The sequence below is a fragment of the Anopheles funestus genome (assembly GCF_943734845.2).
Source record: "Anopheles funestus chromosome X unlocalized genomic scaffold, idAnoFuneDA-416_04 X_unloc_62, whole genome shotgun sequence".
Lineage (NCBI taxonomy): Eukaryota > Metazoa > Arthropoda > Insecta > Diptera > Culicidae > Anopheles > Anopheles funestus.
Window position 1 is genome coordinate 97,501 of NW_026045190.1, and position 15,993 is coordinate 113,493.

The window sequence follows — 15,993 nt, forward strand, 5'->3', positions numbered from 1 at the left end:
CCCTGAAGTTTGGTTTGTTGTATATCAAGGAATTGATAGGCACTCAAGAATGTGTGCATCGGCCGGGTTTAATCGTCCGACGCGCAATATGCGTTCAACTTATCGGTGTTCATGTGTCCTGCAGTTCACATTGTGACGCGCATTTAGCTGCGGTCTTCATCGATCCATGAGCCGAGTGATCCCCTGCCTAGGGTTTTATAGTAAGGTTCCCAATGTAACACAATCCCGGTGGTACGTCCAAAGACTAACTTTCTGACTAAGTTGTCTTTATTACCCAATAGTCCCAGGCCTTGTGACTTGTGGCTCATGTCTACGCCCATGGCCACCATTCGCTAAGATAGTTTTGAAGTCACTTTGAAGGCCCAGGAACAACTCTCTTAGCACATCGGTTAACCTGGCGCCGCAGTCAACTCATGTGCTTGGATCGGATCGAGCTATTGAGTATTGGGCCTGCATACTCGCTCATCCGTATCCTTTGCGTACCGCCCCATGGCCCTTGTATGTCTGCACCACAGTTCCTGTTCGTTCCGTGCCTATGGCCGGATACGTATTGCACATCGGTTAACCTGACGCCGCAGTCAACTCATGTGCTTGGATCGGATCGAGCTATTGAGTATTGGGCCTGCATACTCGCTCATCCGTATCCTTTGCGTACCGCCCCATGGCCCTTGTATGTCTGCACCACAGTTCCTGTTCGTTCCGTGCCTATGGCCGGATACGTATTGCACATCGGTATACCTGTCGCTACTCAGGCAACTCGTGTGCGTGGATTGGATCGAGCTCATGGGGTGTGTAGAGATTCCATGTTATAATTGCAAGTCCATATCCACTTTATAGGTTAAAGTCATAAGTTGTGATTGCACAACCATTCTTCATAAGAGTTTAATCACTCTTCAACTAACTTTCGTTCTGGTGTCTTGGTATCAAATCGCGTAAGACACAAGATTCTACTGGCCAAATAGAATCTAGCACATTGGTTAACCTGGCGCCGCAGTCAACTCATGTGCTTGGATCGGATCGAGCTATTGAGTATTGGGCCTGCATACTCGCTCATCCGTATCCTTTGCGTACCGCCCCATGGCCCCGTCCTTAGAGTTAATGACTAGTAGGCTTAACTCTTTGTATGTCTGCACCACAGTTCCCGTTCGTTCCGTGCCGTGGCCGGATACGTATTGCACATCGGTATACCTGTCGCTACTCAGGCAACTCGTGTGCGTGGATTGGATCGAGCTCATGGGGTGTGTAGAGATTCCATGTTATAATTGCAAGTCCATATCCACTTTATAGGTTAAAGTCATAAGTTGTGATTGCACAACCATACTTCATAAGAGTTTAATAACTCTTCAACTAACTTTCGTTCTGGTGTCTTGGTATCAAATCGCATAAGACACAAGATTCTACTGGCCAAATAGAATCTAGCACATTGGTTAACCTGGCGCCGCAGTCAACTCATGTGCTTGGATCGGATCGAGCTATTGAGTATTGGGCCTGCATACTCGCTCATCCGTATCCTTTGCGTACCGCCCCATGGCCCCGTCCTTAGAGTTAATGACTAATAGGCTTAACTCTTTGTATGTCTGCACCACAGTTCCCGTTCGTTCCGTGCCGTGGCCGGATACGTATTGCACAACAGTAGATACCATCACCTGACGTATCTAACACACCACTATTGTAACTCGTCGTCGAAGGACCTTTCAAGTGCCTGATGGCCAGGGGAGCTCTTACACGGCACGGAGACACAGTGATGCTCGCCCATCACAGTGTACAACGATCGAGTTTGCTTAAGTGTCTGGGTACCTACACACCAGACACAATGCAATGGCCACGGATCCACACAAGGCACATCACATGCAGAAAGCTTCACCAGATTCTGACACATACCACACTCTTGTAACTCGTCGTCGAAGGGGCGTTCAAAGTGCCTTACGGCTAGGGGGGATCTAGCACGGCACGGAGACACAGTGATGGTCACCCATCAAAGTGTACAACGATCGAGTTTGCTTTCCGCGCAAGCGTTCTAAGTGTCTGGGTATCTAAGCACCAGACACAATGCAATGGCCACGGATCCACACAAGGCACATCACATGCAGAAAGCTTCACCAGATTCTGACACATACCACACACATGCAACTCGTCGTCGAAGGGGCGTTCAAGTGCCTTACGGCTAGGGGAGATCTAGCTCGGCACGGAGACACAGTGATGGTCACCCATCAAAGTGTACAACGAACGAGTTGGCTTTCAACAAATTCTGACACATAGCAAGCGAGCGACCGAGCTACACCGAAGGCAGCTCATGGTTGGTCACTCGCGGACGATCATCAGTAATGATCCTTCCGCAGGTTCACCTACGGAAACCTTGTTACGACTTTTACTTCCTCTAAATCATCAAGTTCGGTCAACTTCAGCCATGCCAGCTGCAGCTCACGAAGGAACCGCGGAAGGTAAGCCTCCAGAAACCTCACTAAATAATCCATCGGTAGTAGCGACGGGCGGTGTGTACAAAGGGCAGGGACGTAATCAGCACTAGCTAATGACTAGTGCTTACTAGAAATTCCAGGTTCATGGGGACCGTTGCAGTCCCCAATCCCGACTAGATGGGCATTTTAGTGATTTCCCGTTCCTCTCGGAATGGGGGCGCCTATTGGCGAGAACACGCTGCGACCCACATTGTAGCACGCGTGCAGCCCAGAACATCTAAGGGCATCACGGACCTGTTATCGCTCATTCTCAGCTTGCTAAACACAAGTTGTCCCGCTAAGCAGGGCAAACGTAGCCGACGACCGCCCGTGAAGGCGCCGCCCGGCTGTAACGTCAGGTGCGCCCGGAGGCGCACTGCTGACAGCGTTCTAGTTAGCATGTTTGAGTCACGTTCGTTATCGGAATTAACCAGACAAATCATTCCACGAACTAAGAACGGCCATGCACCACTACCCTTAAATTTGAGAAAGAGCTATCAATCTGTCTTACCTCGATAAGTTTGGACCTGGTAAATTTTCCCGTGTTGAGTCAAATTAAGCCGCAAGCTCCACTTCTTGTGGTGCCCTTCCGTCAATTCCTTTAAGTTTCAACTTTGCAACCATACTTCCCCCGGAACCCGATTTTGGTTTCCCGGAAGCGACTGAGAGCACCGAATAGGGGTAGCGTCTCCCAATTGCTAATTGGCATCGTTTACGGTTAGAACTAGGGCGGTATCTAATCGCCTTCGATCCTCTAACTTTCGTTCTTGATTAAAGAAAGCATCCATGGCAAACGCTTTCGCTTCAGTTGGTCCTACGACGGTCTACGAATTTCACCTCTCGCGCCGTAATACCAATGCCCCCAACTACTTCTGTTAATCATTACCTCTAGGTTTCTGACAAACCAACGAAATCGTATAAACCGAGGTCATATTCCATTATTCCATGCAAGATTATTCTCGGCCAACGCCAACCCCACGGGGGGGCCGGACGCTTTGTCTTAGCCTGCTTTGAGCACTCTAATTTGTTCAAGGTAAATGTGAGTATCTTGAGCACCATGAGGAGCCCGTGCCGGAGTTAACCGGTAGCACGGTACTCGTTCACAGAGTAACGCCCAAGTACACCATTGTGAGTCGCAGCCGTGAGCGCGCGCACGAACGGCCCCGGCGTGTAACCGGGCGCCCGTGGCGGTCACGTGTCTGGACGGGCAATCAACTTCGAACGTTTTAACCGCAACAACTTTAATATACGCTAGTGGAGCTGGAATTACCGCGGCTGCTGGCACCAGACTTGCCCTCCACTTGATCCTTGTTGAAGGATTTATACTCAACTCATTCCAATTATGGACCATCGTTAGAGAGGTCCATATTGTTATTTCTCGTCACTACCTCCCCGTACTGGGATTGGGTAATTTACGCGCCTGCTGCCTTCCTTGGATGTGGTAGCCATTTCTCAGGCTCCCTCTCCGGAATCGAACCCTGATTCCCCGTTACCCGTCGCAACCATGGTAGTCCTCTACACTACCATCAATAGTTGATAGGGCAGACATTTGAAAGATCTGTCGTCAGTCGACAAGCGACCATACGATCTGCGTCCTTATCCAGACTTCAACTCAAGCCGCCCGGAGGCGATTGGTTTAACTAATAAGTGCACCAGTTCAGCTACCCGCGAGGGCAACAGTCCCGGCATGTTGCATGTATTAGCTCTGGATTTTCCACAGTTATCCAAGTAACTAGTGGTAGGATGATCTTGTGAATTATAGCTGTTATACTGAGCCTTATGCGGTTTCACATTCATTTATGTTTGTACTTAGACATGCATGGCTTAACCTTTGAGACAAGCGTATATTACTGGTAGGATCAACCAGAATTCGTTCCACTACAGACACACACTCGCTTAGTGGGAAATAAATTTCCACACAACTCTCTCTCTCTAGAACCATATGGAATGGCTCTTTGGTGTTGGGTAAGGCACCAATTTGTTGGGGTGTAACGGTCACCACCAACTTTAAGTTTGTTAGGGCACAACGGAAACCACTAACTAAACTTTAGGAAACTAAATTTCCTCACACATTATCTCTCACCATATTAGCACTAGGTGCTATCCACGATTGTACAACGTTTCAACTCTTGAATCGACCGTAGGGCCGCGGAATTGCTTCCGGGCCCCTATTCTCGCTATTAATTGTTCATCTCTTTCAATACATCGAGTTCGTTCCATTGGGTAGTTCGCATGGCGAACGTTTTGATGCAGCCCCCTGGGGGACCACGGCACTTTACACCGGGTATGGTGTATGCGCAACCTACAGATAACAATAAACCCCTTATGCGTGTGTAAACCGATGTTGGGCTGCTCAACATCTTTCATGGTTACATCACTTGCACCAGAACCCACGGTGCCGATTTGGTAATATGTTGTACATTTACTCTCAAGATGTACGCTTCGGCCCCTTATTCAGGGGCTCAAGCTATTACCAGCAAGAACAATCCTCATCCAGACTTGAACTCGAAACACCCGGAGGCGAACGGTTTAACTAATAAGTGCACCAGTCTTGAATCCATGCGTCGGTGGAAACAATGCCGGCGTGTTGCATGTATTAGCTCTGAACTTAGCGAGTGATTGCCTTGCAGCTGTCATACTGAGCGTAGAGCGTGATTATCGCTCACTTGAACCATGTTGAATGGCTCTTTGGTGTAGGGTAAGGCACCAATTTGTTGGGGCGTAACGGTCACCACCAACTTAAGACTTGCTTATAGGTATTTCAACGTTTTCAACTCTTAAATCGACCGTGTTTCATTATCATCTCTTCTTCTTATTAAATGCATCGAGTTCGTTCCATTGGGTAGTTCGCGTGGCGAACGGTTTGATGCAGCCCCCCGGGGGGGACCACGGCACTTTACACCGGGCATGGTGTATGCGCAACCTACAGATCACCAATATATTTGTGATCGATAATGCACACTTCTTACACGACTGACCAGTCGACAGCGCTGCCTTCCTATTATGCGTGTGTAAACCGATGTTGGGCTGCTCAACATCTTTCACGGTTACATCACTTGCACCCGAACCCATGGTGCCGATTTGGTAATATGTTGTACATGGTCTCAAGATGTACGCTTCGACCCCTTATTCAGGGGCTCAAGCTATTACCAGCAAGATCAATCCTCATCCAGACTTGAACTCGAAACACCCGGAGGCGAACGGTTTAACTAATAAGTGCACCAGTCTTGAATCCATGCGTCGGTGGAAACAATGCCGGCATGTTGCATGTATTAGCTCTGAACATAGCGAGTGATTGCCTTGTAGCTGTCGAACTGAGCGTAGAATGTGATTATCGCTCACTTGAAAGGGTCAAGCCCTTTCGAGTCGTCCGGTTTTTACGCCAGACGACTCGGTTCACCATCTTTCGGGATACAAGTTGACTAAGTGGTACCACTACACTAATCAACTTTCGATTTGGTAATCCTCATCCAGCTTCCTTTCTGGAGGTCCCGAGGATTACCAATTGGGCTGTCATACTGAGCTCATATATTGGAGATCGATAATGCACACTTCTTACACGACTGACCAGTCGACAGCGCTGCCTTCCTATTATGCGTGTGTAAACCGATGTTGGGCTGCTCAACATCTTTCACGGTTACATCACTTGCACCAGAACCCACGGTGCCGATTTGGTAATATGTTGTACATGGTCTCAAGATGTACGCTTCGACCCCTTATTCAGGGGCTCAAGCTATTACCAGCAAGATCAATCCTCATCCAGACTTGAACTCGAAACACCCGGAGGCGAACGGTTTAACTAATAAGTGCACCAGTCTTGAATCCATGCGTCGGTGGAAACAATGCCGGCGTGTTGCATGTATTAGCTCTGAACTTAGCGAGTGATTGCCTTGTAGCTGTCGAACTGAGCGTAGAATGTGATTATCGCTCACTTGAAAGGGTCAAGCCCTTTCGAGTCGTCCGGTTTTTACGCCAGACGACTCGGTTCACCATCTTTCGGGAAGGGACCGTCTCGGTCGCAAGCTGCTCCGGTCCCTAAACAACCTGCGACAAATGATAGGAAATGCCGACATCAATACGTGTTCAGTTTGGTTTATCGCTCATAGGTCTTTTTGACCATCGATCCCTGATTATAACTCTCAATTAAACAGTCAGGAGAGTAAGGCATGCCCATCGATATCTCATCGACAGGCGATACCGCAAGAACGGCCAACGACACATCAGGTGATCGATTATTGCTACGACTTTTGCTTAATCGTTTCCACTCCTTCGAGAAAGAAACCCCCGGGGACCGTCTCGGTCGCAAGCTGCTCCGGTCCCTAAACAACCTGCGACAAATGATAGGAAATGCCGACATCAATATGTGTTCAGTTTGGTTTATCGCTCATTGGTCTGTTTGACCATCGATCCCTGATTAAACTCTCAGTAATCCAGTCGGGAGAGTAAGGCATGCCCATCGATATCTCATCGACAGGCGATACCGCTTGAACGGCCAACGACACATCAGAGGATCGTATCTTGCTACAACTTTTGCTTAATCGTTTCTTCTCCTTGGAGAAAGAAACCCCCGGGGACCGTCTCGGTCGCAAGCTGCTCCGGTCCCTAAACAACCTGCGACAAATGATAGGAAATGCCGACATCAATACGTGTTCAGTTTGGTTTATCGCTCATAGGTCTGTTTGACCATCGATCCCTGATTAATACTCTCAATTAGAAGGTCGGTAGAGTAAGGCATGCCCATCGATATCTCATCGACAGGCGATACCGCATGAACGGCCAACGACACATCAGAGGATCGTATCTTGCTACAACTCTTGCTTAATAGTTTCCACTCCTTGGAGAAAGAAACCCCCGGGGACCGTCTCGGCCGCAAGTTGCTCCGGTCCCTAAACAACCTGCGGCATCAAATGATAGGAAAAGCCGACATCAATACGTGTTCAGTTTGGTTTATCGCTCATAGGTCTGTTTGACCATCGATCCTAGAATTCAACTTTCGAGTAAGGCATGCCCGTCGATATCTCATCGATAGGCGATACCGGTAGAACGGCCAACGACACACATCTAGGATCGCATTTACTCTTCCTTGGATGGATAACCAATACCCTAGGACCGTTTCATCGCGAGCTGCTCCGGTCCTCAAACAACTCGCGAACCACCGATAGGATGATATTAGGAATGGCCGACTTTCATCCTTTAACTCTCAGTTCTGCTTACCAAAACATAGGTACTTGGACCTTAAAGACCACTATATGTTCCCCGATCGGGGGCAATCGGAACGTCTATCCATCATCAACATCGTTTCACTCATTCCGAACCACCAAATTGGACAGACAGTACCATATTCACCAACCGATTGCTTCAACTTCGCAAACTGTATGGTAAGTTCTACTAATTTCACATCTTACCATCGACTAATAGTGCATAAATCCACTTGGAAATCACTTTTCCTTGGTCCTCGGACCTTCTACGACAACGTCCAACAAATATCCGAAGTCGTTTCCCAACTTAGACCAAGCATTTCGTATCTTTACTTCTAATCGATTTTTTCTCTCATAATTGACGATCAAAATCTAAAAACCACATTTTGAGCCAGAAGCAGTCGTCCGATCGTCCTGGGGGTAGTCTCAATCGATTTAGAAGGGCCCAATTCATAAAGATACGTACTCAGTCAAATTCATGCTTCTGGCTCACCTACCCCCTATATAGAAAACGAAAGCGTACAGGCGTGGAAAACGTGCCATTTTTCTCCATCACGGACTTTTTTTTTCTCGTTGCACCGACTCTAGTAAAAAAGTGAAATTTTTTACTAGTTACCAACTTTTGCAAATTATCATCGGATATCACTTTTCATGGTCTATAGTAAGTTCTTATCACGTTTTAATAGTTTTTGAAAAAAAAATTTTTTTGAACTTTTCAAAATTTTTCAAAACAAAGTTTTCATAGGCGGTTTTGTGTATGGAGGGTTACTAGTCTCGGGGTCACTGTTTGACCAAAAAACCACTATATATCATTCGAAAGGTAATTTCAAGGGCTACAAAAAATTGTTCTACGGCACCCCCCTCCGACGTCTAGTATTCGAGTTATTGGCCAAAAACCATCACTTGAGCGATTTTTCGTTCAGGGTACCCGACTCTAGTAAAAAAGTGAAATTTTTCTCGATTGACCAAGTGTTGCAAATGACCATCGGATTTCACTTTTTATGGTCTATAGTGAGTTCTGATCACGATTTGGTACTTTTTGAAAAAATTTTTTTGACGCACTTTTCAAAATTTTGCAAAACCAAAACTTTTTAGGCGGTTTTGTGTATGGAGGGTTACTAGTCTCGGGGTCACTGTTTGACCAAAAAACCACTATATATCATTCGAAAGGTAATTTCAAGGGCTACAAAAAATTGTTCTACGGCACCCCCCTCCGACGTCTAGTATTCGAGTTATTGGCCAAAAACCGCAACTATAGCGGTTTTTCGTACAGGGTACCCGACTCTAGTAAAATGATGCGATTTTTACTAGTCTAGGAACTTTTTGGTCAAAAAATCAAGTATATGTCATTCGATAGATAATTTCAAGGGCTACCAAAAATTGTTCCACGACACCCCCCTGCGACGTCTAGTATTCGAGTTATTAGCCAAAAACCGCAACTTAAGCGGTTTTTCGTCCAGGGTACCCGACTCTAGTAAAATGATGCGATTTTTACTAGTCTAGGGAACTTTTTGGCCAAAAATCAAGTATATGTCATTCGATAGATAATTTCAAGGGCTACCAAAAATTGTTCCACGACACCCCCCTGCGACGTCTAGTATTCGAGTTATTAGCCAAAAACCGCAATTATAGCGGTTTTTCGTCCAGGGTACCCGACTCTAGTAAAATGATGCGATTTTTACTAGTCTAGGGAACTTTTTGGCCAAAAATCAAGTATATGTCATTCGATAGATAATTTCAAGGGCTACCAAAAATTGTTCCACGACACCCCCCTGCGACGTCTAGTATTCGAGTTATTAGCCAAAAACCGCAATTATAGCGGTTTTTCGTCCAGGGTACCCGACTCTAGTAAAATGATGCGATTTTTACTAGTCTAGGGAACTTTTTGGCCAAAAATCAAGTATATGTCATTCGATAGATAATTTCAAGGGCTACCAAAAATTGTTCCACGACACCCCCCTGCGACGTCTAGTATTCGAGTTATTAGCCAAAAACCATTCATACTTGAGCATTTTGCTCATTTTGCCTGTACGGGTACCGGGGACTAGTAAAATCAGGCCAATTTTACTAGAGTAGGGGTCCTTTTTGGTCAAAAAAACAACTTTTGCTCGTTCGATAGGGAATCGATAGGGCAACAAAAAATCGTTCTACGACCCCCCCTTCCGATGTCTAGTATTCGAGTTATGGGCCAAAAACAGTTTATAGCTAATTTTTCACTCGATTTTTCACCAAGTATCGCACATTACTCCGGTTCTATACATTGGATCGTCAATCTTTAAGATTTTATGGGTAGTTCCAACTGTTTGCTACATTTCATCCATACATCACCAACCGATTCAATGTCTGTGCTAGAAGTTATTAGAGGAATAAAACAATTTACCCTTGGCTTTGGACCGTACAATTTTACCCATTTTTGGCCCATATTTGCCCCATAGCTCCGCCGGTATCCAAGATATGGCCACACTTTCTTCTGGCCATGGGTAGATGGCACTTGTGGCTAGATTTCTTCCATGCACCACTAATCGCTACCATGTCTGTGGCCGGAGCTATTCGACGAACAACCATCGCATTTACCTAGGTACTTTTTCGGATTTTTGGTCCAACTTCACCATTTTTGGCCCATATTTGCCCCATAGCTCCGCCGGTATCCAAGATAGCGCCACACTTTCTTCTGGCCATGGGTAGATGGCACTTGTGGCTAGATTTCTTCCATGCACCACTAATCGCTACCATGTCTGTGGCCGGAGCTATTCGACGAACAACCATCGCATTTACCTAGGTACTTTTTCGGATTTTTGGTCCAACTTGCACCATTTTTGGCCCATATTTGCCCCATAGCTCCGCCGGTATCCAAGATATGGCCACACTTTCTTCTGGCCATGGCTAGATGGCACTTGTGGCTAGATTTCTTCCATGCACCACTAATCGCTACCATGTCTGTGGCCGGAGCTATTCACGAAAGCGCCTCGCGCACTTGGTCGGATTTTTGGTCCAACTTCACCATTTTTGGCCCATATTTGCCCCATAGCTCCGCCGGTATCCAAGATATGGCCACACTTTCTTCTGGCCATGGGTAGATGGCACTTGTGGCTAGATTTCTTCCATGCACCACTAATCGCTACCATGTCTGTGGCCGGAGCTATTCACGAAAGCGTCTCGCGCACTTGGTCGTATTTTTGGTCCAACTTGCACCATTTTTGTCCCGTATTTGCACCATAGCTCCGCCGGTATCCAAGATATGGCCACACTTTCTTCTGGCCATGGGTAGATGGCACTTGTGGCTAGATTTCTTCCATGCACCACTAATCGCTACCATGTCTGTGGCCGGAGCTATTCGACGAACAACCATCGCATTTACCTAGGTACTTTTTCGGATTTTTGGTCCAACTTGCACCATTTTTGGCCCATATTTGCCCCATAGCTCCGCCGGTATCCAAGATATGGCCACACTTTCTTCTGGCCATGGGTAGATGGCACTTGTGGCTAGATTTCTTCCATGCACCACTAATCGCTACCATGTCTGTGGCCGGAGCTATTCGACGAACAACCATCGCATTTACCTAGGTACTTTTTCGGATTTTTGGTCCAACTTGCACCATTTTTGGCCCATATTTGCCCCATAGCTCCGCCGGTATCCAAGATATGGCCACACTTTCTTCTGGCCATGGGTAGATGGCACTTGTGGCTAGATTTCTTCCATGCACCACTAATCGCTACCATGTCTGTGGCCGGAGCTATTCGACGAACAACCATCGCATTTACCTAGGTACTTTTTCAGATTTTTGGTCAAACTTGCACCATTTTTGGCCCATATTTGCCCCATAGCTCCGCCGGTATCCAAGATATGGCCACACTTTCTTCTGGCCATGGGTAGATGGCACTTGTGGCTAGATTTCTTCCATGCACCACTAATCGCTACCATGTCTGTGGCCGGAGCTATTCACGAAAGCGCCTCGCGCACTTGGTCGGATTTTTGGTCCACCTGGCACCATTGTTGGCCCGTATTTGCCCCATAGCTCCGCCGGTATCCAAGATATGGCCACACTTTGTTCTGGCCATGGGTAGATGGCACTTGTGGCTAGATTTCTTCCATGCACCACTAATCGCTACCATGTCTGTGGCCGGAGCTATTCACGAAAGCGCCTCGCGCACTTGGTCGGATTTTTGGTCCAACTTGCACCATTTTTGGCCCATATTTGCCCCATAGCTCCGCCGGTATCCAAGATATGGCCACACTTTCTTCTGGCCATGGGTAGATGGCACTTGTGGCTAGATTTCTTCCATGCACCACTAATCGCTACCATGTCTGTGGCCGGAGCTATTCGACGAACAACCATCGCATTTACCTAGGTACTTTTTCAGATTTTTGGTCCAACTTGCACCATTTTTGGCCCATATTTGCCCCATAGCTCCGCCGGTATCCAAGATATGGCCACACTTTCTTCTGGCCATGGGTAGATGGCACTTGTGGCTAGATTTCTTCCATGCACCACTAATCGCTACCATGTCTGTGGCCGGAGCTATTCACGAAAGCGCCTCGCGCACTTGGTCGGATTTTTGGTCCAACTTGCACCATTTTTGGCCCATATTTGCCCCATAGCTCCGCCGGTATCCAAGATATGGCCACACTTTCTTCTGGCCATGGGTAGATGGCACTTGTGGCTAGATTTCTTCCATGCACCACTAATCGCTACCATGTCTCTGGCCGGAGCTATTCGACGAACAACCATCGCATTTACCTAGGTACTTTTTCGGATTTTTGGTCCAACTTGCACCATTTTTGGCCCATATTTGCCCCATAGCTCCGCCGGTACCCAAGATATGGCCACACTTTCTTCTGGCCATGGGTAGATGGCACTTGTGGCTAGATTTCTTCCATGCACCACTAATCGCTACCATGTCTGTGGCCGGAGCTATTCACGAAAGCGCCTCGCGCACTTGGTCGGATTTTTGGTCCACCTGGCACCATTGTTGGCCCGTATTTGCCCCATAGCTCCGCCGGTATCCAAGATATGGCCACACTTTCTTCTGGCCATGGGTAGATGGCACTTGTGGCTAGATTTCTTCCATGCACCACTAATCGCTACCATGTCTGTGGCCGGAGCTATTCGACGAACAACCATCGCATTTACCTAGGTACTTTTTCAGATTTTTGGTCCAACTTGCACCATTTTTGGCCCATATTTGCCCCATAGCTCCGCCGGTATCCAAGATATGGCCACACTTTCTTCTGGCCATGGGTAGATGGCACTTGTGGCTAGATTTCTTCCATGCACCACTAATCGCTACCATGTCTGTGGCCGGAGCTATTCACGAAAGCGCCTCGCGCACTTGGTCGGATTTTTGGTCCACCTGGCACCATTGTTGGCCCGTATTTGCCCCATAGCTCCGCCGGTATCCAAGATATGGCCACACTTTGTTCTGGCCATGGGTAGATGGCACTTGTGGCTAGATTTCTTCCATGCACCACTAATCGCTACCATGTCTGTGGCCGGAGCTATTCACGAAAGCGCCTCGCGCACTTGGTCGGATTTTTGGTCCAACTTGCACCATTTTTGGCCCATATTTGCCCCATAGCTCCGCCGGTATCCAAGATATGGCCACACTTTCTTCTGGCCATGGGTAGATGGCACTTGTGGCTAGATTTCTTCCATGCACCACTAATCGCTACCATGTCTGTGGCCGGAGCTATTCGACGAACAACCATCGCATTTACCTAGGTACTTTTTCAGATTTTTGGTCCAACTTGCACCATTTTTGGCCCATATTTGCCCCATAGCTCCGCCGGTATCCAAGATATGGCCACACTTTCTTCTGGCCATGGGTAGATGGCACTTGTGGCTAGATTTCTTCCATGCACCACTAATCGCTACCATGTCTGTGGCCGGAGCTATTCACGAAAGCGCCTCGCGCACTTGGTCGGATTTTTGGTCCAACTTGCACCATTTTTGGCCCATATTTGCCCCATAGCTCCGCCGGTATCCAAGATATGGCCACACTTTCTTCTGGCCATGGGTAGATGGCACTTGTGGCTAGATTTCTTCCATGCACCACTAATCGCTACCATGTCTCTGGCCGGAGCTATTCACGAAAGCGTCTCGCGCACTTGGTCGGATTTTTGGTCCAACTTGCACCATTTTTGGCCCGTATTTGCACCATAGCTCCGCCGGTATCCAAGATATGGCCACACTTTCTTCTGGCCATGGGTAGATGGCACTTGTGGCTAGATTTCTTCCATGCACCACTAATCGCTAACATGTCTCTGGCCGGAGCTATTCGACGAACAACCATCGCATTCACCTTCTCGTTGCACTTCTTCGGGAATTTGGTGCAACCAAGTTTTCACTATAACTTGGTCATTTTCCGTCCATCGGACATGCGGTTTTGGGTGTCGATACTTGACACCGCGCGCTACAATATGTTCCTCCACGACCATGTGGTCCGATGCTTCCAACAGGAGCTATTCGAGGAGTACCGATTTTTCACCATTAAAAATGCTCAATTTTGCACCAACTTTTGCCTATAACTCAGGCTGTATCGATCGGATCTTCAATCTTGAAAAAGTTTTGGATAGGTGGCACCAAATGCTACATTTCGTTCTTCCACGTCAACTTTGTCCGATGTCTAGCAAAAAAGTTATTCGCGAACCAAGTCCAGAACCCATGCAATGGCTGCCCTCATTGCATACATCACGGCGGTTAACTCTCGTTACTCTATACCGTGGACTTGGTACTTTTTCAGGCATTCGTTGCTACTTCTCGGTTCATGATATTCGTTTACGGTCTTCACTAGGGCATTTGGTGCTCCTTATCGGTTCATGATATTCGTTTACGGTCTTCACTAGGGCATTTGGTGCTCCTTATCGGTTCATGATATTCGTTTACGGTCTTCACTAGGGCATTTGGTGCTCCTTATCGGTTCATGATATTCGTTTACGGTCTTCACTAGGGCATTTGGTGCTCCTTATCGGTTCATGATATTCGTTTACGGTCTTCACTAGGGCATTTGGTGCTCCTTATCGGTTCATGATATTCGTTTACGGTCTTCACTAGGGCATTTGGTGCTCCTTCTCGGTTCATGATATTCGTTTACGGTCTTCACTAGGGCATTTGGTGCTCCTTCTCGGTTCATGATATTCGTTTACGGTCTTCACTAGGGCATTTGGTACTGGGCTTCCCACTTTCTACTGATCGATCCATACTCACTTGCGTGCACCTAGCCTAGGAAGGTTTCCTTGGGCTTCCCATCTTTCTACTGATCGATCCATACTCACTTGCGTGCACCTAGCCTAGGAAGGTTTCCTATGGCTTCCCATCTTTCTACTGATCGATCCATACTCACTTGCGTGCACCTAGCCTAGGAAGGTTTCCTATGGCTTCCCATCTTTCTACTGATCGATCCATACTCACTTGCGTGCACCTAGCCTAGGAAGGTTTCCTTGGGCTTCCCATCTTTCTACTGATCGATCCATACTCACTTGCGTGCACCTAGCCTAGGAAGGTTTCCTATGGCTTCCCATCTTTCTACTGATCGATCCATACTCACTTGCGTGCACCTAGCCTAGGAAGGTTTCCCTTTGGTACCGACTTCCATCTACGCACTCGATATAACCTAGGTACTTGGTACCGATGATGGTTAACACTCAAGCATTTCTTGCATCCTGCGTGCAAGGTACCAATTTTCACTTCTCAGGTGCGTTTATGAGCCCGCATTAATCCAATATCGCTCTGATGGCCTTTCTTATTATTTCATCCGATAGCCCTTGCCAAAAGCTACCAAAAGTTCCTCCACGGCCATGTGCTCCGACGCTTAGTTTAGGAAATATTCGAAAAAATTCAAAATAGGAAGCATTTTCTTATTGGAAAATCACCTTAAATCGATGGCCATTTTTTGGGCAAAAACTTTAACGTCTTCCCGACTTTGCGGGAATTGCGAATTTTAGGCACCCAGAGAAAATCTTTTACTTTAAGGGGGCGGCCGCGAAGTTGCCCAAAGTCTCGGACACAAAAATTCTCAAGTTCCCCACTCTAGTAAAGCGCCCTATGAGTATCTCCTGGCCCGCGAGCTCTGCGAGCGGGCCAGCTTCGGCGATTTTTGCCTTTTCGCCTAGGCGGTTCTTCTACGAAATTGGTCCACAGCTTTTGCTCAGAAAGCTAGCATTTGTTGCAACAGTTAGGTACTTGGTACCACATTTTGGTATCCATTTGGGCATTTGTGGCAACTACTCGGTACTTTGGCCCACATTTCGCTCTACTCGGGCTTCTATGGTGGTACTTGTCGGTACTTCTGGCCAACTTAGGCCAATTGGGTGCAACTTGTGGGTACTCTGTGGGTACTTT

General features: G+C 47.3%; 1 non-coding gene across 1 annotated transcript; it reads right to left on the bottom strand.

Annotated features, from left to right (window-relative positions):
- Positions 1-37: 37 nt before the first annotated feature.
- Positions 38-195, bottom strand: LOC125773913 (5.8S ribosomal RNA). Its single transcript, XR_007420462.1, has one exon. It is a non-coding gene; the product is annotated as a 5.8S ribosomal RNA (ribosomal RNA).
- Positions 196-15,993: the final 15,798 nt, after the last annotated feature.